Source organism: Saimiri boliviensis, chromosome 16 (assembly GCF_048565385.1).
Source record: "Saimiri boliviensis isolate mSaiBol1 chromosome 16, mSaiBol1.pri, whole genome shotgun sequence".
Lineage (NCBI taxonomy): Eukaryota > Metazoa > Chordata > Mammalia > Primates > Cebidae > Saimiri > Saimiri boliviensis.
In genome coordinates, this window is record NC_133464.1 from 51,400,570 (window position 1) to 51,424,814 (window position 24,245).

At 39.5% G+C, this 24,245-nt stretch overlaps 1 non-coding gene across 1 annotated transcript; it reads right to left on the reverse strand.

Moving 5' to 3' along the window:
• Window positions 1-2,274: 2,274 nt before the first annotated feature.
• LOC120365819 (U7 small nuclear RNA) lies at window positions 2,275-2,337 on the reverse strand. Its single transcript, XR_005580664.1, has one exon. It is a non-coding gene; the product is annotated as a U7 small nuclear RNA (small nuclear RNA).
• Between the last annotated feature and the right edge of the window lie 21,908 nt (window positions 2,338-24,245).

Genomic DNA, 24,245 nt, shown 5'->3' on the forward strand with positions numbered 1-24,245 from the left:
CATGAGCAGGAACAGGCAGGGGAGGGGGCTTACAGAGACAAGACAAAGGCAGTAAATTATTAGTTGGCAGCAGTATTTCCAGGAGGGAGCCTAGGTCATGCAAATGTAGGGGACGTGACCCAGTGCCAGGCTCCAGTGATAGTGATAACATTCATTTGCAACTCTGTCAAGGCTCATAGATAGCAGAGACCCTGGAAACTGAAAAGGGCGTTATCTTCCCAGCTCTTTGGTATTTTATTTCTTTTTCACTCTCCTTCCCATCCAGAGGGGAGGAGGATGTAGAGGCCAGGAATCAGGAGGAGGGGAGAGGGTCTACCCTCTCAGTTAACCTTGACTGAGTATATCCAGGTCTACCAAAACCTGCATCAGAATTAACTTCGAAGCCTGAACTCTGGGGGGGACATTTTCCCCTAACTGGTCGGGAAGCCATTCCTGACTCTCTGGGTAGCCGCTCCTATTAGATTACTCAGTCTGTATTATGATTATTCTCTCTTTAATCATCTCCCTCATAAATACATCAGCTTTGTGGGATAGAGTTTACGCCTTATTTGTCCTCTTGTAGTCTCTGCCTAGCAAGGCGCATGATAGGTATTAGCTATGCAGAGGTACTTAGAGGTTTGTTGACTGAGTGAGGCCGGTTGACCTTTGTTGCCTAGTTTCTGTAAATCTCCAGGCTGTGCTGATAGACAAAGACTCTTTCTTTCTCTTCTGTACTTTGGAAGAGAGTTTTGTGACTGATTTTATAAAGTGATAAAATAGCTTTACTTGAACGTGTCAAACAAAATTTAATGATTATTGGAAATTCTGAAATAGAAATGGGGAAAAATGGGATTTTTATTGGGAGAAACTCCCCAAATAGCTATTAAACACCAATTTCACAAAAGAAACTAGAGGGACTTTAATTGCCTCTGAATCCATTTTGCCAACGCTAAGGTGCCTTAAAAATTTAAAATTGTACAAAATGAGAGGTTATTAGGAAAGCAGAAGAAGCCACGTTAAGAGTAGGAAAGCTTCCTTCATTTGTCCTGTTTGTAATTTGCAATCTCTAAATTACAGGATGTGGCATAATGGACCTTCCTTAATCTACTATCCCACATTTCCCAAGTAATCTAAATAGTCTAACTTCTTAGCCTTCACAGGACACTCCTACTAACTCTAATCATTGCTGCTCCCTGGAGTATTCTGTCTCCTCTATTTTCTGGTCATCTGGGGTAATTTTCAATTTTTATATGGTTGTCTCTGTCTCCCTTTCACATAGACACACACACATTCTCTCTCTCTCTCTCTCTCTAACACACACACACACAGAGAGAGAGAGAGAGAGAGAGTCACATGCACTCACACAGTGTGGAGAGATTTTAATCTCCTTTTGCTCTCCTCTCCCCAGTTTTGTAGTAAAGATCAGAAGACAGCAGTGCTGTTTTTGTGGATGTGGAGGAAGGAGATAATTGAGGATGAAAATCAGCTACTCTTCACCTTCCAGGTGTGCTGCATTTTCTCATGAGCTTGTAGGAGAGGGTTAAGGTTTACTCGGCTAGGAAGGAGTTATTTTCAGGAGTCTAGAGGATTTTCCAACAGGAGTGGGTTGGACTGTTTGCTGAAGCAGTGAGATTACAGGCGACCTGGTGAGGGTATTTGTAGCACTGACCTCTAAGCAGGGATGCATGTGTTAGATCCAGCCTCCCTTTGAGGTTTTTCAGGCTTGACTATTTCTACATCTGGTGGGTACATCACTGCTTAAAAAATAAACTCAAAAATTGAGAATAACCGTATCCTTGACAAGATGTATCCTTTTCTAAGGAGGATTGCTGCAGCTGCCTAACAATAAATTACAACATTCCACAGCTGTCTGGGCAGGAAATGAAGAAAATTACCCTGGCTATCTCAAAATGGGTGTTTGGGGAATGGGGGAGGGTGTATGAGTTGCTAGAGAGTATTCTGGAATTAAGGCGCTGGGCCTGATCAATCTTATCTTGGATTACAGGGTCCTTGACCATCAGATTTCAGAGAGTATTAAAAATTTTGAACAGTCTAAAATCAAACAGCATGGTTACATAGATTCCAGATAGTGAACTAAACTGAAAAAATATGTTATTTTTGGCCACAACCTGATTTTACTTCCTTTTCCTCCCATCCAATGAATAAATTGCATTTAAAAATTAATATCCTAATTACCTTACAGTCAAATATGATGGAGCTATGAGTACAGGGATATCATTTATTAATCATTATTCTAATAGATGACTATTCACATTATTTTCTATTTTCACTTTCTATGGTTTTTCTAGTGCAAATCAGAAAACCTGCAAGACCAATTCTAAAAGAGCTGTAACACTTAACATTCAAATTTTTAAAAGATCTTGGTTGGTCGAATAACTGTTCATTTGTTTGGTCATTCCATGTGCCCTCTACTCTGCTTCCTAAAGTTGCATTTCCCAGGCATATCTAACAGCAGATTACTCCTCTCTCCCAGGGACCTCCAATGGCTCCCCATTGTCTGCAGCAAGGTTTCTCAGACTTTCATGTGCATAAGAATCACCTGGGGATCTTGTAAAAATGCAGATCCTAATGCATTCGGGCCAGGGTGGAGCCTGGGCTTTTTGCATGTCAGAGTTTCCAGGTGTTTCTGAGGATGCTCTGCCTTTGACCTCACTTTGAATGGCAAGGTTCTGCAGGACGGGCCTGTCAGTCTACTCTCTGGCCTTCCCAAGACATTGTTGTTTTTCCAGATACATGCACAACCTCTGCTTCTATGCTTTTGGGACGCTAGTATTGTTGTACTGGAGCGAGCATAGAAAGTCAACGCCAAGACGAAAGTATAGCAAATTATAGGGTCTTTGTTGCCGGCGGCCATGGAGGACTCGCGTCTCTCCAACCTGTGACCCCGAAAGGAGGGTGTCAAGTCCTTTTATGCCCATAAACCACCTCGGGGGTGAGGGTGAGGGGCAGGGGTGGGGCTGAAGGCCTTCAGACATTCTGAGGGCCAGTGGATTCCATAAATCACCTCCTGGGCAGAGATGAGGGTGAGGGGCTCCAGACATTCCAAGGGCCAGGGGACTTTTGTCACTCTGATTGTTACTTAAGTGGTTTGCAGAAGTCAAGATAAGCGTTAGTTTACACATTGGGTAGTGGTGGAAATTACAGATCTTAGTTACTTATTACAAGTCGCAGGGGCCAAGATGGCACGGGTTTGGACTGCTTGCCTGTCACATTAGGGTCACAGAGAGCAGTTTCAACAGAAAGCCGAGGTATGGTTGAGGTATACAGTTGTATGGGGCTTTCACCATGTCATGGTATTCATCTACATCTTACTTGCCCTATTTATCCACTGAGCCCACGTTCTCCACAAGCTCTTCTCAGATTAGTCTCTACCCTGACCGGCCATTAGAATCCCTGTCTCCCTCTCTCATTCTCGTCTCGCACTCTGGTTGGAAATCAATTTTCTAACTTAGTACTGTCTGCTGCACTATACATATTGGGTGTGCATCTGTCTCTACCAATGAAGTGTGAACCTCCAGTGGAGAACATCTCATTCTGTACATCTTAACTTCTTCTGCTGCGCTCTGCACAATTCCTACATAGAGCAACTGTAAATAAAGGTTGAATTGAATACAATGCACAAATTGTATAAAAGCACTTTTCTAGATGGATTTCTCTTGACTAGGTGAAACTTGCTGGCATTCAGATAAACCTCGTCAATGTCCTTTCCTGAAAGGATGTCTTACTCCTTGGTAGTTAGGGATCGCTCCTGGGTGTTTTTAAAAAAAGATTTTGATTTAGAGGATCTGTGACTGTGACTATGCGGGCTAAGCTTCTTAAAGGGGCAACCCAGCTGAGAATTACAAAAGAGAGCGGAGGCTGCTACTCTTGCCGATGGAACAAGCTGGGTTTTTATTGTTGCTAATGAGAGCCACTTGTGTTGACTGTCTAACAGGAAGTACCTTAATCCTTTCTCATTAGACTGCTAAAATTAGCCTTGCTTGGCCCTGCTGGAGAAATCATGAGATGTGCTACCTTTTCAGATTTAGGTGAGGTGATAGAATTAAAGGTCCATTCCTAGAATCTGGACAGATAATCTTAGCTGGGCAGTATTAATGAACAAGCTTTTTGAATCAGAGTGACCTGGGCTCTAATTTTGGTTCTGCAATGTTGTAACTTTGTCATCTTGAATGAATTAGCCAGTTTGCGCCTTGATTTTCTCACCTTTTAATGGGGTAATCATACCACTTTGAAGGATTATTAAGATTAAATGGAAGAACGTGTATTAACAAATAATGGTGGATGTTACTGCAGTCAGAGCTCTGGCATGTCACCAGTTCATCTTTTGGGGCTGTAAGAGAGAACGATTTCCTTCTCTCCACCAACCAAAGAAAACAGTTTTTTTCCTCTACTACCCTCAGTACTTTACTTCTGACACCGGATGTGTGGGTTTTCCATACCAGGTAATTCTCTAATTCTCTGTGGACACCAACTGTGTATCCTACAATTTAACTCAATGCTGACACACTCTACTTGGATATAGCATCAAATCCCACAGGTTAAGGGATCAGTGCCGTAAGAGTGCCTCTACTTCAGGCCACTGACAGGTCCAGGCTGTTGCCTGTGTTTCTGACTGACTAGCTATAAATCAGAGGTTCCTGTGATGTCCTCTTTGGATTTGATGATTTGCTAGAATGGCCCACAAAACTCAGCAAAACATTTATTTACATTTCCCACTTAACTCAAGAACGGCTAATTGGAAGAGATGCAAAGGGCGAGTCGTGGAGGAAGGGACACGGAACTTCTGTGCTCACCCTGGACATGCCATTCTCCTTCACCACCAACACAGAAGCTCTCTAAACCCTGTGCCTTTGAGTTTTCATGGACGTTTCATTCTATGGGCATGATTGATGAAATCACGGACCACTGATGATCAATTCAGGCTTCAGCTTCTTGCCCCTTAGAGGTAGGGGGTAAAGTTCTAACCTTCTAAATCACATGATTAATTCCTCTGGCATCTAGCCCCCATCCAGTGATTTTCTAGGGGCTTTTGAAAAATCACCTCATTAATATAAACTTGGATGTGGTTGAAAGAGGCTTCGTATGAATAACAAGAGATACTCTAGAGCTCTTTTAGGAACCCCAGACAAAGAACCAAAGATTAGAACCAAAGATACTTTCATAGCTCTTATCACTTAGGAAATGATGAGTATTTTAGGAGCTGTGTGCCAGAAATGAGAATACAGACCAAATATGTATTTCTCATTATAAATCACAGAATCACCTGACTTAAAGTCTATCACCAGTTTTGTCATCACATCTCAGCTATTAAAAGCTGCAATGAGAGAAGGGCTCTTGACTTCAGCACACAGGTTCTGTTCTTTCTTACAGAACTCTAGCTGCTGCGTGGTACCCACTCACTGCCCCCACTAGTGGCAGAGGCAGTAACTTCATCCATGAGTGGATTCTATTCCAAATCTATCAAAATGGAGACTTTTTAGTCTTCTCTGGATCATGGACTTCTTTCAAAACCTAATGAAAGCTATTAATCTCCTCCGAAGAAAAAAATGCAGGTATTTATATAATTTTGCTTTTTATTTTCTGGAGGCTGATGAGCCTCAGGGAAAAAAACCCACTGCTTCCTCTATGTACTTACAAACTTCTGGTTCCTCATGAGGCAAAAGGTCAAGAATAACACAATGAAGTTGAATTGGCACAATTAAAGATTAGGAAAGTTAGGGAAGGGATGGAGAAAATCACTCACTTCCCCCACCAATTCATTTTCTCTCCTCAGGAAAACCTACAGTCAAGATTAAGACTTGAAGGGTAGTCCAGGTGCAGTGGCTCATGCCTGTAATCCTAGCATTTTGGGAGGCCAAGGCAGGTGGATCATGAGGTCAAGAGATCAAGATCATCCTGGTCAACTTGGTAAAACCCAGTCTCTACTAAAAATATAAAAATTAGCTGGGTGTGGTAGCGTGCACCTGTAATCCCAGCTACTTGGGAGGCTGAGGCAGGAGAATAGCTTGAACCCAGGAGGCGGAGGTCACAGTGAGCCGAGATCATGGCACTGCACTCCAGCCTGGCAAGAGTGTGAGACTCCATCTCAAAAGAAAAAGGGGAAAAAAAAAAGAAAAGGGAAAAAAATTTTAATGGTAGTGGGAGAGTGGTTTGATAATCTTTCCTGTTATATTTTGCATTGGGAATTATTGTCATTTAAATGCATCTGTGTATTTTACATGGTTTCTGATATAATATATTGATCTCAACAAGGTTTGTGATAAAAAATGAATAATATTCCAACTCAGGAAACTTACTCTGTTTCAGACATGGAGGGAAAGTTGCCCAAGCAGCAAAGTATATCGCTCGCCCTTTATCTTGGTCCAGGTGGTCAATCTCTGTGCAGGGCTGACTTACATTAACAGACATGAACACAGTAGATGTGGAAACATGTCCAGGCCTTGCTCATCAGTTCCCATTTTCATACTTCCTTAGTAGGCTGGGAAACTGGAAGGACAGCATGAATTCAATTTAACAGTCCAGTAAGTGCCAAAGAAATGATCACATCTCTGAAAAGAAGTGTTTTAGACAAAATTTTTCAGATGGTAAAAAAAAGACAAATCCTTTGTTTAGTAAACAACAAACACTTTATACATTAATCATCCAGCTGACATTAAGTGTAATCAAAGGTTCCGTTTTAGTTCAAATACAACTTATGTTTCCCAATTAATTGCTTACAAGACTACGTAGTTTGCATTTTAAAATAAATGTTCTGCTTCCCAGATGTCTTCTTATAGGCATGCTGTGACCCTTCTTAGAGAGGCTGATTCTCTTATCACAGTGATTTCAAGGCCTGCTGGGGTGTGAAAAAACTGATATGGTTTAAGTACCACCTGCCATATTGGACCTAATAAGGAATTTGTAGAGCTAGAATGCAGTTCCTCCACTTAAGTAGGTTATATTCTTGGCAGAGAAGCTGTGAATTGAGATGATGTCATTCAAATTTGACTTTTTTTCCAGAGAAACATTATTATAATAGAGTTATCTTTCTGATCCCTAGGGTCAGGTTTTAGTGGATTCATAGAAATGAAGCTATCATACTGGTAAGGAACCTCAAAGGAAATGTGGGTCAGTCCTCTTTCCTGAGTCGTAAAAGTGTAATCCTCACTTTTCAGATGAGAGGTGTAAGATTTCTTTAGAGGCAGTGTTCTGCTAATATGCTAACAAGGAGTAGACATTTTGGAGGGTAAGGGTAGGATCTCTAGAACAGGGCCTCCAGTAGAATTTTCTGCAGTGATAAAAATGTTCTGTATCTGTCCTGTCCAGTACAGTAATCTAGCCACATGTGGCTATCAAGTACTTCAGATGTGGCTAATGTGACTAGGATACTGAAATTTAGATTTTATGTAATTCTAATTAATTTAAATTTAAATTCATATAGTTACATGTAGATAGAAGAAGTAAATTGAATATAATTCCTGGCATTTGAAAGGCAAGGCCTACATAGCAAAGTAAAAAGTATAACCAAGAAAATAAAATCTGACGAGATAACTATCTTGCTGGCTGCATTGGTTATTTCATAATGAAGTGTGTTTTATTGTTGTTGTTGTTGTTGTTGTTGTTTTAGACAGGGGCTCACTCTGTTGTCCACACTGGAGTGCGGTGGCACAATCTTGGCTCACTGACCTCTACCTCCTGGGTTCAAGTGATCTTCCTGCCTCAGCCTCCTGAATAGCTGGGATTACAGGCATAAGCCACCATGCTGGGCTAACTTCTGTATTTTTAGTAGAGATAGGGTTTTGCCATGTTGGCCAGGCTAGTCTCGAACTCCTGGCCTCAAGAACATAATAAAGTTTAAGGATCATCAATCTGCTGGACAATAACAAGGAGAGTCTCAGAGCCATTAAAAAAAAAATTAGTGGTATAAGGAATGAAAAGTACACACACACAAATCCCAGGGGTATGGACAAGTACCAAATAAAATATTTATATTTAAACTTAAGAAACAAATGCTGTATTTAATGACAGAGTTAGGACACATTTAAAGAGAAATTTCCTAAGGGTAATAGAGGAATTGCTATGGAAAATTATGGAATGTACTTTGAAAAACAAAACCAAAAGCAGTTTTGAACTGTGACTGGCCATAGGTCTAGAAGCAAAATTTATACTACTGTAAATCTTTCCACTGATTTGGTTCTTATTTTCAATTTTAACATACCTACTTTCTCTTAATTGTGATACAAAATATATAACACGAGATCTGTCTTAAGCAAATATTTAAGCATACAGGACAATATTGTTAATTATAAGCATAATGTTCAGCAGACCTCTAGAACTTTTTCATCTTGCATGATTGAAACTTTATGCTTCTCGAAAAGCATCTCCCCATTTCTTGTCACCCCAGCTCTTGACAGCCACCATTCTATTTTCTGCTTTGATGAGTTAGAGTCCTCATGTAAGTGGAATGACGTGATATTTGTCCTTCTATGATTGGCTTATTTTGCTTAGCATACTGTCCTGAAGGTTTATCCATGTTGTAGTATATGAAAAGATTTCCTTTCTTAAGGCCAAATAAAATTTAGTTATATGTATATGTCATTTTTTTGTCCATTTATTCATTGATGAACATTTAGGTGGTTGTACATCTTGGCTATTGTGAAAAATGTTGCAGTGAACAAGGAACTGCAGATATCTCTTTGAGATCCTGATTTCAGTTCTTTTGAATAAATACTCAGAAAGCTGGATCATACAATAATTCTATTTTTAGATTTTCATCATAGTGGCTTCTACCATTTTACATTCCTTACAGTGCACAAGGGTTCCACTTTTTCCACATCTTGGTTTACCGTTACATTGTTTTTTTTTTCCTTTGAGACAGTCTTGCTCTGTCACCCAGGTTGGAGTGTGCAGTGGCATGATCTCAGCTCACTGCAACCTCTGCCTCCCAGATTCTAAGTGATTATCCTGCCTCAGCCTTCTGAGTAGTTGGAACTACAGACATGTGCCACCACACCTGGCTAAGTTTTTGAATTTTTGGTAGAAATGAGGTTTCACCACTTTGGCCAGGCTGGTCTCGAACTCCTGACCTCGGGTGATCTGCCCACCTCCGCCTATATTCTTTTTAAAAATTTACATTTTATAGGTGTGAGGTGATATATCATTGTAGTTTTATATTTCTTTGATGTCTGGTAATGCTCAGCACCTTTTCATATTCCTGTTGGCTGTTCGTATGTCTTTGGAGAAATGTCCATTCAACTCTTTTGCTTAGTTTTTAATAGGATTGGTTTTTCCTATTGAGTTGCTGGTGTTCCTTATATATTTGGGATATTAACCCTTTGTTAGATACATGGCTTGCAAATACTTTCTCCTCTTCCATAAACTGCCTTTTCATTTTATCGACTGTTTCTTTTGCTTCACAGAAGCTTTGTAAACTGATGTGGTCTCACTTGTCAATTTTTGCTTTTGTTGCCTGTGTTCCTGGTGTCACATGTGAGAAACCATTGCCAAGACTAACGTCATAAATCTTCCCCTCTGTGTTTTCTTTTAGAAGTTTAATAGTTGCAGGTCTTACATTAAGTTTTTATACTATTTTGAGTTCGTTTTGTGTATGTTGTAAGATACAGGTACAGTTTATTTTTGCTTGTGGATAGCCAGTTTTCCTGACACCACTGGTTGAGGAAATTATCAAAGACTGCATTGTGTAGTCTTTGTGTTCTTACTGAAGATCAGTTGACCATATGAGTGTGGGTTTATTTCTGTGCTCTATTCTGTTCCATTGGTCTGTATACTTGTCTTTGTGCCAGTAGTATACCATTCAAATTTCTGTAACTTGCAAAATGCTTTGAAATCAAGGAAGTGTGAGGCCTTTTGCTATTTTATTTTTCCTCAAGATTGTTTTGGCTCTTCAGGATTCTTTGTGGTTTCATATAAATTTTAGGATTATTGTTTCTATTTTTGTAAAAGATGCCAGTGGGATTTTGATACACATTGCACTGAATCTGTAGATAGCTTTGAGTAGTACGGGCATTTTAACAGTATTGTCCTTTAACCCATGAACACAGGATGTCTTCCAATTACTTGTATCTTTTTTAAGTTCTTTCGGCCGTGTTTTGTAGTGTTCAGTATACGGGTTTTTTTCTTTCCTTTGTCAAGCTTTTTTCTAAATATTTTCTTCTTTTTGATGCTTTTATAAACAGTATTATTTTCTTAATTTCCTTTTCCAGTTGGACATTGTTAGTGTATAGTAACACAGCTGATTTGTGTATGTTGATTTTGAATCTTGCAATCTTACCGAATTAATTTGTTTAATAGTTTTTTTGTGGAATCCTTAGCATTTTCTGCATATAAGATCATGCCATTTGCAAACAGAGATAATTTTACTTTTTCCTTTTGTATTTGGTTGCCTTTTATTTATTTCTTTTGCCTAAGTGCTCCAGCCAGTACTTCCAGTACTAGCCAAATTATTCTATGTTAAAAAGTGGCAAGCGTAGCCATCCTTGCTGTGTTCCTAATCTTAGAGGGAAAACTTTCAGTTTTTCACCATTGAATATGATGTTAACTGACTGTTTGTCATATATGGTCTTTATTATGTTGAAGTATATTCCTTCTATACCTAATTTGTTGAGAGTTTTAATCATGAAGGAATGTGGAATTATATCAGTGCTTTTTCTGAGTTTATTGGTGATTACATGGTTTTTGTCCTTTATTCTGTTGCTATGGTGTACCACATTTATTGATTTATGTAACTTGAATCATCCTTGCATCCTTGGAATAAATCCCAGTTGGTCATGGCATATGATGCCTTTAATGTGCTGTTGAATTCTGTTTGCTGGTATTTTGTTGATGGCCTGTAGTTTTATTTTCTTGTAATGTCTTTATCTGAGTAATGCAGACCTCATAAATTGAATTTGAAAGTGTTCCTTCTCTTTAATGTTTTTGAAGACTGTGTGTAGAATTAGTATTAGTTCTTCTTTAAGTGTTTGGGAGAATTCAACAGTAAAGTCACCAGACCTTGGGCTTTTCTTTGATGAGCAACTTTTTATTAAAGCTTCACTCTCGTTATTCGTTATTGGTTTGCTGAGGTTTTCTGTTTCTTCATGGTTCAATCTTGGTAAGTTGTATGTGTCCAGGAATTTAGCCATATCTTCCAGATTTCCAAATTTGTTGGACTATAGTTGTTTGTAATAGTCTGTAATGATGTTGTCTGTGGTCTCAGTTGTTATGTTCCCTTTTGTGTTTCCAATTGTATTTATTTGTGTCATCTCTTTTTTTTTTTTTTTAATTTGTCTAGCTAAGGTTTATCAGTTTTCAAAAATTCTTAGTTTCATTGATTTTTTAAAAATCATTTTTCTGTTTATTTCCGCTCTAATCTCTATGGTTTCCCTTTATCTGGTAACTTTGTGCTTAATTTATTTTTCTTTATTAGTTCCTTGAGGTCTAGAATTAGGTTGTTCATTCGAAATATTTCTTCATTTCTAGTGTAGGCAACTATTATAAACTTCCCTCTTAGTCTTGCTTATGCTGCATGTCGTAAGTTTTGGGAATGCGATGTTTCCTTTTACATTTGTTTAAAGATATTTTCTAATTTCCCTTTTGACTTCATTCTTCCATCCTTGGGTTGTTCAATAGTGTGTTGTTTAACTTCCAGATATTTGTGAATTTTCCAGTTTTACTTCTGCTATTGATTTCTAGCTTTATTACATTGTGGTTGGAAAATAAACTTGATATGTTTTCAGCGTTCTTACATTTGTTAATACTTCTTTCTTGACCTAATGTGTGCTCTACCTTGGAGAATGTTCTATGTGTGCTTGAGAAGGATGTGTATTCTGCTGCTGTGGAAGAAATGTTCTGTACATATATGTCTAGTCAATTTGTTACTTGGTGGTGTTCAAGTCCTGTGTTTCTTTATTGATCTTCTGTTTTGATGTTCTATTCATTATCTAAATTGGGGTATTGACATCTCCTACTATTATCATGTTGTTGTATATTTTGCCCTTCAATTTTGTCATTATTTGCTTCATATATTAGGTGCTGTAATGTTGGCTGAATTATCTATTTATAATTCTTTTATTTTCTTGGTAAATTGACACTTTGCCATTATATAATGTCTTTCTTTGTCTCTCATGACAGTTTTTTACTTACAGTATATTTTGCCTGGATAAATATGGCCAACATTTTTCTCTTTTGGTTACAATTTGCATGAAAAATATTTTTTAAAAAAATCTTTTAAAAATCCTTTTACTTTTGGCCTATTTTGTCTTTAAAGTGAGTCTTTTTTTAGACAGCATATAATTGGATCCTGTTTGTTTTTTATTCGTCAAGCTGCCTTATGTTTTCTGATTGGGGAATTTGATTCATTTGCATGTGAAGTAATTAATGATAAGGAAAGACACACTACTGCATTTCATCATTTTGTATGTGTCTGATAGCTCTTTTGTCTTTCTTTTCTTCTCTTGCAATTTTTTTGTGTTTTGTTGATATTTTTGTGATAACATTTTTCATTTTCATTTTATGTTCTGCCTTTTTATAGGTATTTTCTGTGTGGTTACCATAGAGTTTACATAAAACATCTTATAGTTATAACAATCTAATTAAGGCTGATACAAATTAAGTTTAATCACATACAAAAACTCTGCCCTTCATTCCTTCCCCCAACCTTATGATACTGATATTACAAATTATTTTTATATTGTGACTAGCATATTTTTTAATAGTTATAGCTTATTTTTTATACTTTTGTCTTATAACTTCTACTAGAATCAAAAGTCATTTATGTACCACTATTGCAATATTACAAAATTCAATATTTGTTTATATTTTGGCCTTTACCAGCATGCTTTATATTTTCATATGCATTTGTGTTGTTGTTTAGCATCTTTACATTTAAATTTGAAGGATTCCCTTTAGTGTTTCTTAATTAGGCAAGTCGAGTGGTGATGAACTTCCACAACTCAACTTTCACTTATCTGGGAAAGTCTTTATCTCTCCATTTTTGAAGGACAGTTTTGCTGGACATAGCGTACTTTATTGTCAGTTTTTTTTTTTTTTTCCTTTAGCCCTTTGAATATATATCCTATTTCCTTCTGGCCTGTGTTTTTGCTGAGAAATCTGCTGATAGACTCAAGGACTTTCTTTGTATGTGATAAGTTGTTTTTCTCTTGCTGCTTTTAAAATTCTCCTTTTGTTTTTGAATTTGTACAGTTTGATTATAGTGTATCTCATTGTTAACTTCTTTGGATTCATCTTACTTGGAATTCATTGAGATTTTAAAACTTGGATGTCCATTTCCTTCCCCAGATTCAGGAAATCCCCAACCATTATTTCTTTACATAAATTTTCTGTTCCTTTCTCTCTCTGTCTTCTCCTTCTAGAACTCCCACAGTGTATTTGCTGTTCTGTGTGAAGGATACCATAAGTTCCTTAGGCTTTCTTTAATGTCGTCATTCTTTTTTCTTTATTCTTCTCTGACTAAATAATTTCAAATCACCTATATTTTAGTTTACTAGTTTTTTTCTTGCACTTGATCAAGACTGCTGTTGAACTCTTCTTTTTTTCACTTCAGTAACTACATTCTTCTCCAAAATTTCTATTTGCTTAAAAAGAAAAAATTCAGGTACAGTGGCTCACATTTGTAATCCCAGCACTTTGGGAGGCTGAGGCAGGCTAATCATAAAGTCAGGAGTTCAAGACCAGCCTAACCAACATGGTGAAACCTCATCTCTACTAAAATTACAAAAAAACTAGCTGGATGTGGTGCTGTGTACCTGTAATCCCAGCTATTCAGGAGACTGAGGCAGGAGAATTGCTTGAACCCAGGAGGCAGACGTTGCAGTGAGTTGAGATCGCGCCATTGTACTCCGGCCTGGGGGACAGAACAAGACTCTGTCTCAAAAAAAAGTATAAAAAGTATATTTTTGTTGAAATTCTCATTTTGTTTGTCTTTTTTTTTTTAAATCTTACTGAACATTTTAATAAGAGTATTTTGAATTCCTGTCAGGTAATTTATATATCGCCATTTCTTTAGGGTTGGTGTCTAGAGATTTCTTTATTTCCTTTAATTGGGACTTTTCACCTTGTTTATTCATTGGTTTTGTAACTTTGTGTGAGTATCCCACATTTGAAAAATAGCAGCCTCTCCCAGTCTTTATGGACTGGCTTCATAAAAGGAAAAATCTTCACCAATCAGCCTGGTTAGAGATTTTGGAACCCTCTCAAATCTATTTTTGCATTTTTGTCTTCTCTGGACTTGTGCATGTGCATTCCCAATTAGAGAGATCAGCTGGTTATTGCTGCTGCTGCTTCATTCTTCTGTCTTCCTTTTTTTTTTTTTTTTTTTTTTTTTCAGAAGCTCATACTTTCTGGCTTCCTCTGTTACCTGTCTGCTGTATCATGTGTTCTTTGAAACTAAAACATGCCTTCTCACTCTTTCTTGTCCTCAGTGGCATCTAGACTATGTTGGGTCCCATAAGTACCCCAAGGTAGGCTAGACAGAAACCAGTCCCTTGGGTAGTCCCCTGAAAAGCTGGAACTTTAGACCTATGCTTCAGTCTTCCCTTTCTCCCTAAAGGAGAGGTCACCGAGCTGTATCAGTCCGTGTCTGCTATACTGTGGGTTCTCTGGACCAGCAGCTCACTACCTAGTTCATTTATTTTTGACCATCCTCAGCCAAACTCCACTTGACATTCAGATGCTTCTTCTCTTCTCTCCATCTCTCCTGGTCTTATGCTCTTTCGTTTGTCTGCTCATCTGCTTGTGGAGCCTAGAGTATGGGGGTTATATGGGTAAAGGATAGGGGAACACGGCAGGCCAAAAGGCAACGTTTCGGTATGAAAAGAAGAATCCTGTTCCCATTTAGTGTAGTGGGTTTCCAGGATTGAGGGTGGAGCCTTTAATGGAGCACAGCCCTCTTCTACCCAGTATTTCCTTGGCTCCTATCTTTATCACTGGGAAGTTATTGAGACTGTCACTGTTCTTCTTATTTATTCTCTATTACAGTGATGCTATCACTAATAATCTAAAATTATAATACACTATTCAATCAACTGCATATTCTTTTTATCTACATATTTCTCACATATTTATACTGAAATAAAATCGGGATATTCTGTCAGTTGCTGATTTTTATCAGGGTTAGTAGATTCAGTAGGATATTCCCAGAAAGATTTTGAAAAGTATTTTGAGGACTGTTGTGAGTAGACCTAGATCCATGTTGGATACACTTTTGACATGTTGATCTGAGACTGTTTGTTTTGTGGCTCTTGTTTCCTTATTATGAATACCCCTTCACAGGCATAGACCTTAGAGATCATCTTGCTGTCCTCTCTGTGCTTGGAATTAGAATGTCTGTTTTTGCTGCCTTGAGCCGCCAGCCCACCAGCTTAGCAGTTTCTGTGTTTGCTGATGTTATGCAGAGAATACCTATGTTGGCAGAGGCCAAGCTAACCCCGACATGCAGAGAATTCTCCATCCTTTGATCCTTGACTGTGTTGTTGCTTCATAATGTCAAGAGCCTAAAAGCTTTGGTTTGAATGGTGGCCAAATGCAAAGGCATTCAGAACCGAGTTTGATCTTTAATCCACAAAATCAAAGGTGCTTCTTTCCCAGCCACAGGTCCTGATTGTTGCCTTATAAAATTGGATTACTACTGTCACTAGAACACTGCATTTTCCTTTTATCCATCATTTTAAAAACTTGACTGCAGGTGTGCAGATAAAATAATGAGATATCCCCACCCCGCAACAAACATAGCAGAGAAACTGCTAACTAAATGTATCTTTGGAAGCCATTTTTCTTCAAATATTTCTGTAACTCACATTTTAGAACTATTTTTAAAATGCCTTCTTGTGACAATTTTGTTGAAAGAAAAATTAGTTTTTCTATGTTATAAGGCGTTCTTCTGGGTTCTACTATATTTTTTCCCTTCATTTTTTCTTTTTTTTTTTTTCTTGAGGGTAAGAAGAAGGGTAAGGAAAGGTGGTATTAAGGCTAGAAGTCAGGGAGAAGCCAGGGAGACCTGGGGAGCATTCTAGAAGGATTACCTAGGGTAACACTTCTCAAATTTTAATGTGCAGAAATTTGGGGGGTTAATATTCCAAATGCAGATTCAGATTCAGTGGGTCTGGGGTGGAGCCTGGGAATCTACATTTTGAACATGTTTCTAGGTCATGATGCCACTGTTGGTCCATGCACCGTGCTTTGTAAAGTAGGAGGACTTAGGAGAAGGAGGAAGCCAAGGTATCAGGAGCACTCTGAATGAGGCATTTTACAAGTTTGCTCAATCACATCTCAAAACAGCCCTGTAAGATGATTCTTCTTGTGTTACAAATAAGTTTACAGATTTAAAAAGGTTAAGGAAATGGAACCAAGCTGGAGTATAAATGCAGTTTGGGGTGACATTAGGTGGCTGCCTCTGCATTCCCTCTTGTTGATATAAGTGCTTCCCTCCTTCCTGCTATTGCTCAGTGTCCTGGCAAGGTGTATATGTTCTGCTTCAGGATCATTTCTCATGGCAACTGCAGAGCCACCTCCACCACTCAGTGAAATCCCCAGATTCATTTTTTAAGTCCATGTGTGACCTGATTCTTTCTGGACACCCGGACAAGGACCTGGGTACCAAGAGGGCACTGAGCTGGTTAACACTTAAGCTGTACATGGATGGCAAGGCTAAAAGAGAGCACTGTAACACATGCCCACTTGGGCTTCAGGAGTCACAGGCTCCCACTCCTAGATGCTGCCATGGGGCCAGAGCCCAGGGGTGCAGTCGCCTTTCTACTTTCAGGGTTTTTGGTTTGACTCTTGCCGCCTTCCCTGTCCACAGACTTTTTCTCATCCAAGCACCTTGCACGGTGCTGCCAGAGTGAGTTTAAAGTACAGCTCTAACTAAATACTCTTTAGTTCCCAAACCTTCTGAATCTATGACATGCATCTTGGCTTCACATTCAAGGATCTCCATAATATCATCTCTCCTTTGCAGATTTCTCCTGCTTATTTCTTTGGCCACAACCAACCAAAACCAACCAAATGGGGCCTAACTGTTTGTTCGACTCCGTCCTCAAACTACGGCCCGTGGGCCACATGTGGCCCCCTGAGGCCATTTATCTGGCCCCCCGCCACACTTCAGGAAGGGGCACCTCTTTCATTGGTGGTCAGTGAGAGGAGCACAGTATGTGGCGGCCCTCCAATGGTCTGAGGACAGTGAACTGGCCCCCTGTGTAAAGAGTTTGGGGATGCCTGGAATAGACCCTGAACTTCCCAGCCTCCCTACCTTTGCTTATCTGAGCTTTTTCCTGTAGTGCTCAACTTTCCATCTCAGCACAATGAGATCCTTTCCTATACCATGCCTGTCCCCGCAGCCAGATACCAGTGCTTCCTTCTTTGGAAACTCCCCAGGCTCTTCCCTAGAAGCATGTTTTTTTATTCCATCTCACATGGTATGAACATTTATTTGTACTCACCTTATTATGTATAGCCTGTGAAGAATGTGAGACAGTCTTCCCAGGCTATTATGGTTTAGTGATGTATAGTCTTTGCTCACCATACATATCAATAGCCCAAATGGCAAAACAAACACTAAACAATATTTCATGAATTAAGTTGCATGACACTATAAGGTTGAAAATAATAAATAAGATTCTAAGGTAAGTAAATTGTAACTTAGGTACTCTGAGAGTATTAGTTTTTAGGGTTTGGGTTTATTTTTTTGAGACTCTAATGAGTGAAATGGACCCCAGAATAAAACCTATGCATAAAACAGTAATGTGTCCAACAGTAATTCTCATCATCATTTGGAAAATGCAGCAAATAAACTCTGCCTGCTAGAACTGCAGTGGAAACTTTCTGAATCAGTAGCAGTAGAATAACTAGAACAGTGCCCAGCATAGAGGAGAGGCTCACTAAATGTTGAATTCCAACATTTCACTCCCTAACTTAACTTTATAGGACTGCTGAAGAGATTTCTTTGATCTAGAAAGCTTGCACAGCAGTAAGAAGAAAGCATTTGGTTTTCAGCATTTCATTTAACTGCCAGGTGTAGGAACATCTTGTGAAGGAGAAGTGGAAAGCCACATCTCCTTGGAAACCTTTTTCGGTATTCTTAGACAAATCAGAAGAGCAATGAATAGCCACTGATAGTACAATAACCCACTAGGCACCATGCTTCTTTGTCTTGGATGAATAGTTTAGAATGATTGCCAGTCTTGGTAGTTCTCCTATAAAGCAATCCTCTTGTTATGATTCAGTTTAAGGAAAGGCTATTACTTCTTCATTTATGATAGAGGTTAAAGAGAGAAGCAAAAATGTAGTACAGATGTCAAGTTACTTAGAGATTATTCCAGTTACTGCCCCTCTTTTTGGTATTACTGGAACTGACACACACATCACTAGCACTGATGTTGACATAGAAAAGACTGTTCCTTATGTTTATTGACTATAGAGATTCGAATGAAAATGTGCCTGAGAATCACCTGGGAAGCTTGTTAAAAATGTAAACCTCTGAGAAATTCTGATTCAGTAATTATAGGGTAGGACTTAAGTATGTGATGCAAGGGACTCTTGAATCACTTTACACTTTTCATATACAGTTGAGGGAATTGAGGGTCAGAAATGCAAAGTGATTTTCCAAAGGTCACACAAGTAGAAATATAGCAGAGCCAACCTAGGTCTTTTGATGCCAATCCACGGCTATTGCCTCTGTCTCACAGCTGTTTCCAATTATCCGGAGATGAGCATCTCAAAAATTAATGCACATGTGAATTAACCATAAGACTTGTCATAATGTGGATTCTGCAGCAGTAAGTCTGAGGACGGGCCAGAGATTGTGCATTTTGAAAAGGCTCCTAGGTGCTGCTGCTGCTGGTCTGTGGACTGCATTTTGAATAACCAGAATCTAGGACATCACTGGGCATGGATTAAAACATTTAAGGAAACAAGAGCTGGCCATGCAGCTTGAGTACATTGGCCTTTTGTGACTTTGTAGCCTCTATTGTGTATAACACAGGACTGAGTACATGAAAGGCTATTAGAAAAATAGGAATAAAATTTAGCTGTTGAACGTCCCCTGGGAGTAAGTGAGCCCCAAATCAGGTGGTGGTCTCAAATTACTCTTGCCTTGACTGTTTTTCCTCTTTGGTGTAGTTTTTATGGTGATCCATTTCCTTGGGGAGTTACTGAGAAAGTCTAATGAAGGCAGATGCTGGCTCCTAGAGTTAGAGACAAGGTAGCAGGAAATGGAGAAGATGCATGGGAAAAAATGGAATAGAACGCATGGCTAGGGTTAATGTGGATTTTTAGCTTATTAAATGACCTAAAATCAAAAATAAAATGAGAAACATTTAAGTGTGTTCATTAGCATAGGCAACAGGGTTTTTAAGAATAGCATAAAATTGCCAGGTGCGGTGGCTCAAGCCTATAATCCCAGCACTTTGGGAGGCTGAGGCACGTGGATCACTTGAGGTCCGGAGTCTGAGACCAGCCTGCCAACAAGGTGAAAGCCATGTCTACTACAAATACAAAAATGAGTTGAGCGTGGTGTTGAGCGCCTGTAGTTCCAGCTACTCGGAAAGGAGAGACTACTCAGGAAGAATCACTTGAGCCTGGGAGGCAGAGGTTACAGTGAGCCAAGATGACACCATTGCACTCCAGCCTGGGAGACAGAGCAAAACCCTGTCTCAAAAAAGAGAAAGCATAAAATGAGATTATCAATTGAGCTGTTTAACCAGGAAAAGAAAAATGGACATAATTACCTGATATTTTTTGGAAATTTTCAAAACCAGTTGTATATATCCTCAGAAAAGAGAAAATAAAAATTTGCATTGAAGTAGTATTTTATTTGGTATAAAAGAAGATTTTGGAATCTCTGAAGTCTGAGAACAGCGTATAAGGGGAAGATACAGGCATAACATCTCCAGAAATTTTTATAAAATGAAGTACCTTCTTTGAAGTACTTTAATCAATTAAGATTTGAGTTTCTATTTTGTTCGAGGCACTGGGCTGGGTACTGGGGCTGCTGCAGTGACAAGATATGGTAGCTACATACAAGACAGGAAACAGATGTACAGATAGATAACATCATACAATGAAATGGCGTCAACAGTGGAATTGTAATCTCAGTGTGGGAGGTCAGAGGAATTCACTTTGTCCTGAGCAATTAGGGAAGTCTTCAGAGAAGGTGTAATGCTTAATATGAGCATTGAAGGATAAGCAAGAGATGGCCTGAAGAAGTTTGCTAACATTCATTTTAGCGAGTGTTATTTATTGTTACGTGATAAGGGTAATAAAAGAACATGCCCTATGGAATCTAACACTCCTGAGTTCAATTTCTTGCTCCACCACTTCTTTATCTTTTTTTTTTTCTTTTCTCCTTGAGACAGGATCGCCCAGGCTGGAGGGCTCACTGAAACCACCACCTCCAGGGTTCAAGTGATTCTCATGTCTCAACCTGCAGAGTAGTTGGGATTATAGGTGCACACCAACATGTCTGGCTAATTTTTGTATTTTTTGGTAGAGACGGGTTTCACCATGTTGGCCAGGCTGGTCTCGCACTCCTGAGCTCATGAGATCTACCTGTCTCGGCCTCCCAAAGTACTGGAATTACAGGCGTGAGATACCGTGCCCGGCAGATTTTCTGATGGCATAGTTTGGGCATATTAATTTCTCTGAGCCTAGATTTTCTCTTTTGAATAATATGGTATTCTCCATGAGAAAATAAAAGAAATGAATGAGAAAGTAGTAAATGCATGCCTTTGAATCTTATAGATATTTCTGTACCAAATGTCAACAAATTTAGGGTCTAACTGATATTATAACCACACTCCTGAATACATTAATTATTTGGAACAAAGCCGCTCCTTTTATAAGTGCCCATATTCTTTGCTTGAACCCACTGTTTGGAGATTTTTGTTCATTTTCTGTTCTAGATTTTCCCTTATAACACTTGTACTGGATTGAATTCTGTCCCCCACAAAATTCATGACCCTATACAACCTCAGAATATGACTTACTTTAAAATACAGTCTTTGGAGAGGTAATTAATTATATTAAGATGAAGTCATACAGAATTAGTGTGGGCTCTAAATCTAGTATGACTTGTGCCCTTATAAGAAGAGGGGATGATACACAGGGTTACAGGGAAGAAACCATATAAAGAGAGTGGCAGAGATTGGGCCCATGCTGCCACAAGTCACGGAATGCCAAGGATTGCTGGCAACCACCAGAAACTTCAAGAGGCAAGGAAGGACTCTTCCCTGGGCTCTGAAAGGACATTGGAGGAAGCTTGCCCTTGATGATGCTTTGATTTTGGATTTTTAGCCTCTATTACTATAAGAGAATAAATTTCATTCATTTTAGGCTACCCAGTTTTTGGTACTTTGTTATAGCAGCCCTTGGAAACAAATAAAACATCTATACGCCATCTACTTTTAAAGTCATGAGTTAATTCTGAAGGCATGTGGTGGCATTGTAACATGTTGAACTGACAGGGCTGTGTTGTGTTTCCTAGAACCCCCTTCTCTGTTTAATTAAGCTGTGCCACAAGATATATTTTTGTGCAAGCTTTGGGGACACAACTCTAACAGCAGCCATATTGTTTGTTTGTTTGAGAATGAGACAGAATCTTGCTCTGTTGCCCAGGCTGGAGTGTCATGGCACAGTCTCAGCTCACTGAAACCTCTGCCTCCAGGGTTCAAGCAATTCTCCTGCTTCAGGCCTCCCGAGTAGCCAGGACTACAGGTGTGTTCTGCCACGCCCAGCTAATTTCTTTTGTATTTTAGTAGAGACAGGGTTTTACCATGTTGTCCAGGCTAGTCTTGAACTCCTGAGCTCAGGCAATCTGCCTGCCTCGGCTTCTCAAAGTGCTAAGATTGCAGGTATGAGCCACCGTGCCCAGCCCCTCATATTGTTTTTATGCTCAGAATATTGAGACATGGCCACCAGGTGCTTTTGCGGCTCATACACCTTGCCGCTCATCTGCCTGCTCACCTCATTGGTGTTTAAGGCAGCAGCTGCACCTGCAATTGCTATGCCTTCCCCTGCATCCTCCTTCAGCTTCTCTGACTCCTGGTCCAGGTGTGTATTTACCTCTATGAAGAAGAGTCCATCTTCTCTTGCAGGAGACAGTGAGAAACTGACGTGGTTTGAGCTTATCCTCGTTCTCTCTATTTTATTTACATCCAGCCATTCCTTCCAGACTGCCTGCCCAGCAGACATCAAGCTCCAGCATCAAATGCAAAGCCAATGGCCTTGCAGACACTGTTTTACCAGCTCCTTCCATTTTCTAAAGTCAAATCTCTATAATAAAGTGCTTCTCTAATTAGACCCTCAAGGATGTAGGCACCTAGGGCCCCATAGTTTAGTCCCAAGTTTTCAGACAAGATCATTTCTCCCTGTCTACAGATGAGACAGCTATAATTTAGAACTCCTTGCACCCAAAGTTGTCGAACATCCCAGGTGAAATGCCAAGTGATGTTTTATGTGAACTTGCTTTTATGGTTTTCAGCCTCCAATGAATTTAGTGGCTCAGCATAAAGATCTCTCATTTCCTTTCCCTCATGTTTGTGACACTTCTTTCCCTTGCTCTGCTACCACAGACAAAGAAAATTACAGGCAGCTCCTGCTGTTCCCTTCTTTGACTCCCACCAGGAGCAGTAGGCTCCAGGGTTCACATTCTGTTTTATAAAGGCCTTTTCAGCCATCGTTCAGGAAGACCTTGGCTCGACTGTCAGCAGGAAGCGTGGCTATCTGCAGCCGGAGCCTCAGAGGAGAGGCCCTGACTCCACAGTGGCAACCCTTCCCTTCAGCCTTGCCCTAGTTCTCTTTCCCGAGAGCCAGACAATGTAAGCTGAGACATCCTGGTGCTGATGGGAAGAAGATGAATCATAATGATAATGGGCATTGGATTTTTTTTTTTTTTTAAAGCTCTCATTTCCTTTGTGCGTAAAAGCTGGACATGACATTTGCAGCTGGCTCTACCAGGCAATTCTCCTTGTGCCAGCACCGAGCATACTCTCATAATACGGCCCACAGTGAAAGCTTCATGCAATTGTAATGAAGATCCTGTGGCCAGAATGAATGACTCCATTCACTGCAAACATAGAACTTGCTGTGGATGTTCAATTACATTTGATGCCTCCTGGATAGTGTAGAAGAGGAGGTGAACGGTGATGTCGGCTTGGGTGAAGACAGGTTAGAATAAGCAAAAAGGGGGCTTGTTGTTCTCATTTCTAGTCAGCCTGCCAGTTAGAATGGTGTCTGCAGCCTGACGCTCTGTTCTTAATAGGTTATTGATAACAGTCTTTATTCATTTGTGGAGGACTCTTCCATAGTTCCAGTTGCCCCACAACCCGGGCCCAACTCAATGTCTCTAAGTTGTCATATTTCTGTGACTTTATTTACCCTATTCTTTGTGCTAGGATATTTCTTGCCTTTTCTGTATTTCAAGAACTCCTGCTCATGTTTTTAGAGCTAGGTGAAACATTGCTATCATTGACATCTTCAGAGAAACAGAATTTTTCTATTAAGAACTTTTACTACAATCGGAAGTACAGTTGACATAATTATTTACTTACCTATCTAGTATCTAAAGTTCTTGTGGACTTGATGGATTCATCAGAACCTAGAACAGTTCCTGGAACTAATGTGGGATTAACAGCTTTTGTTTTTTGAAGAGAATTGGATAGTAATGAGAAGAGAGTGGTTGGCTTGGCTAAAGAGCATTAAATTAGCATTTTGAGTACCTGGATTGTAATCTCAATTCTGTTACTATCCATATGACCTTAAAGAGTTTAAATGGCTGGTCAGGGTTAGTGACACTGACCAGGGAAGCAAGTCTCAATTTCTTTTCCCTTGATGTCTTCATTTGCTAATTGGTGGGTGTGATGATCACCCTTGCTAACTCACGGGTTTGTCTTTAGAATCAAATGAAATACATAGAAAAATATCCCTGTTCCCCTCATCAATAGAGCATAGAGCAATGCTAGCTATCTTTGTTAATGCTTTCATCATATCTTCAGAGGTTCAGGGACAGACATACTTCTTGTAACCTAGGTCTCTTCTGTCTGACGCTGGGCTGTTAGAACAGGCTGACCTGGACTAAGGGCTTATTTCTCTGACCTGTGATTGGTGGGAGGAGTCTGGGTGAAGGCCGTTGGCTTTGAGATTTAGGAGAATGAACTTTGTTATGTGGCTTGTGCATTGTGGGCTGTCGGCTTGCTTCCCCATGCTCCTAACAGGTGATAGACATGGTAAAAATGCTAGTGATCGGTTGGAAGACCTGA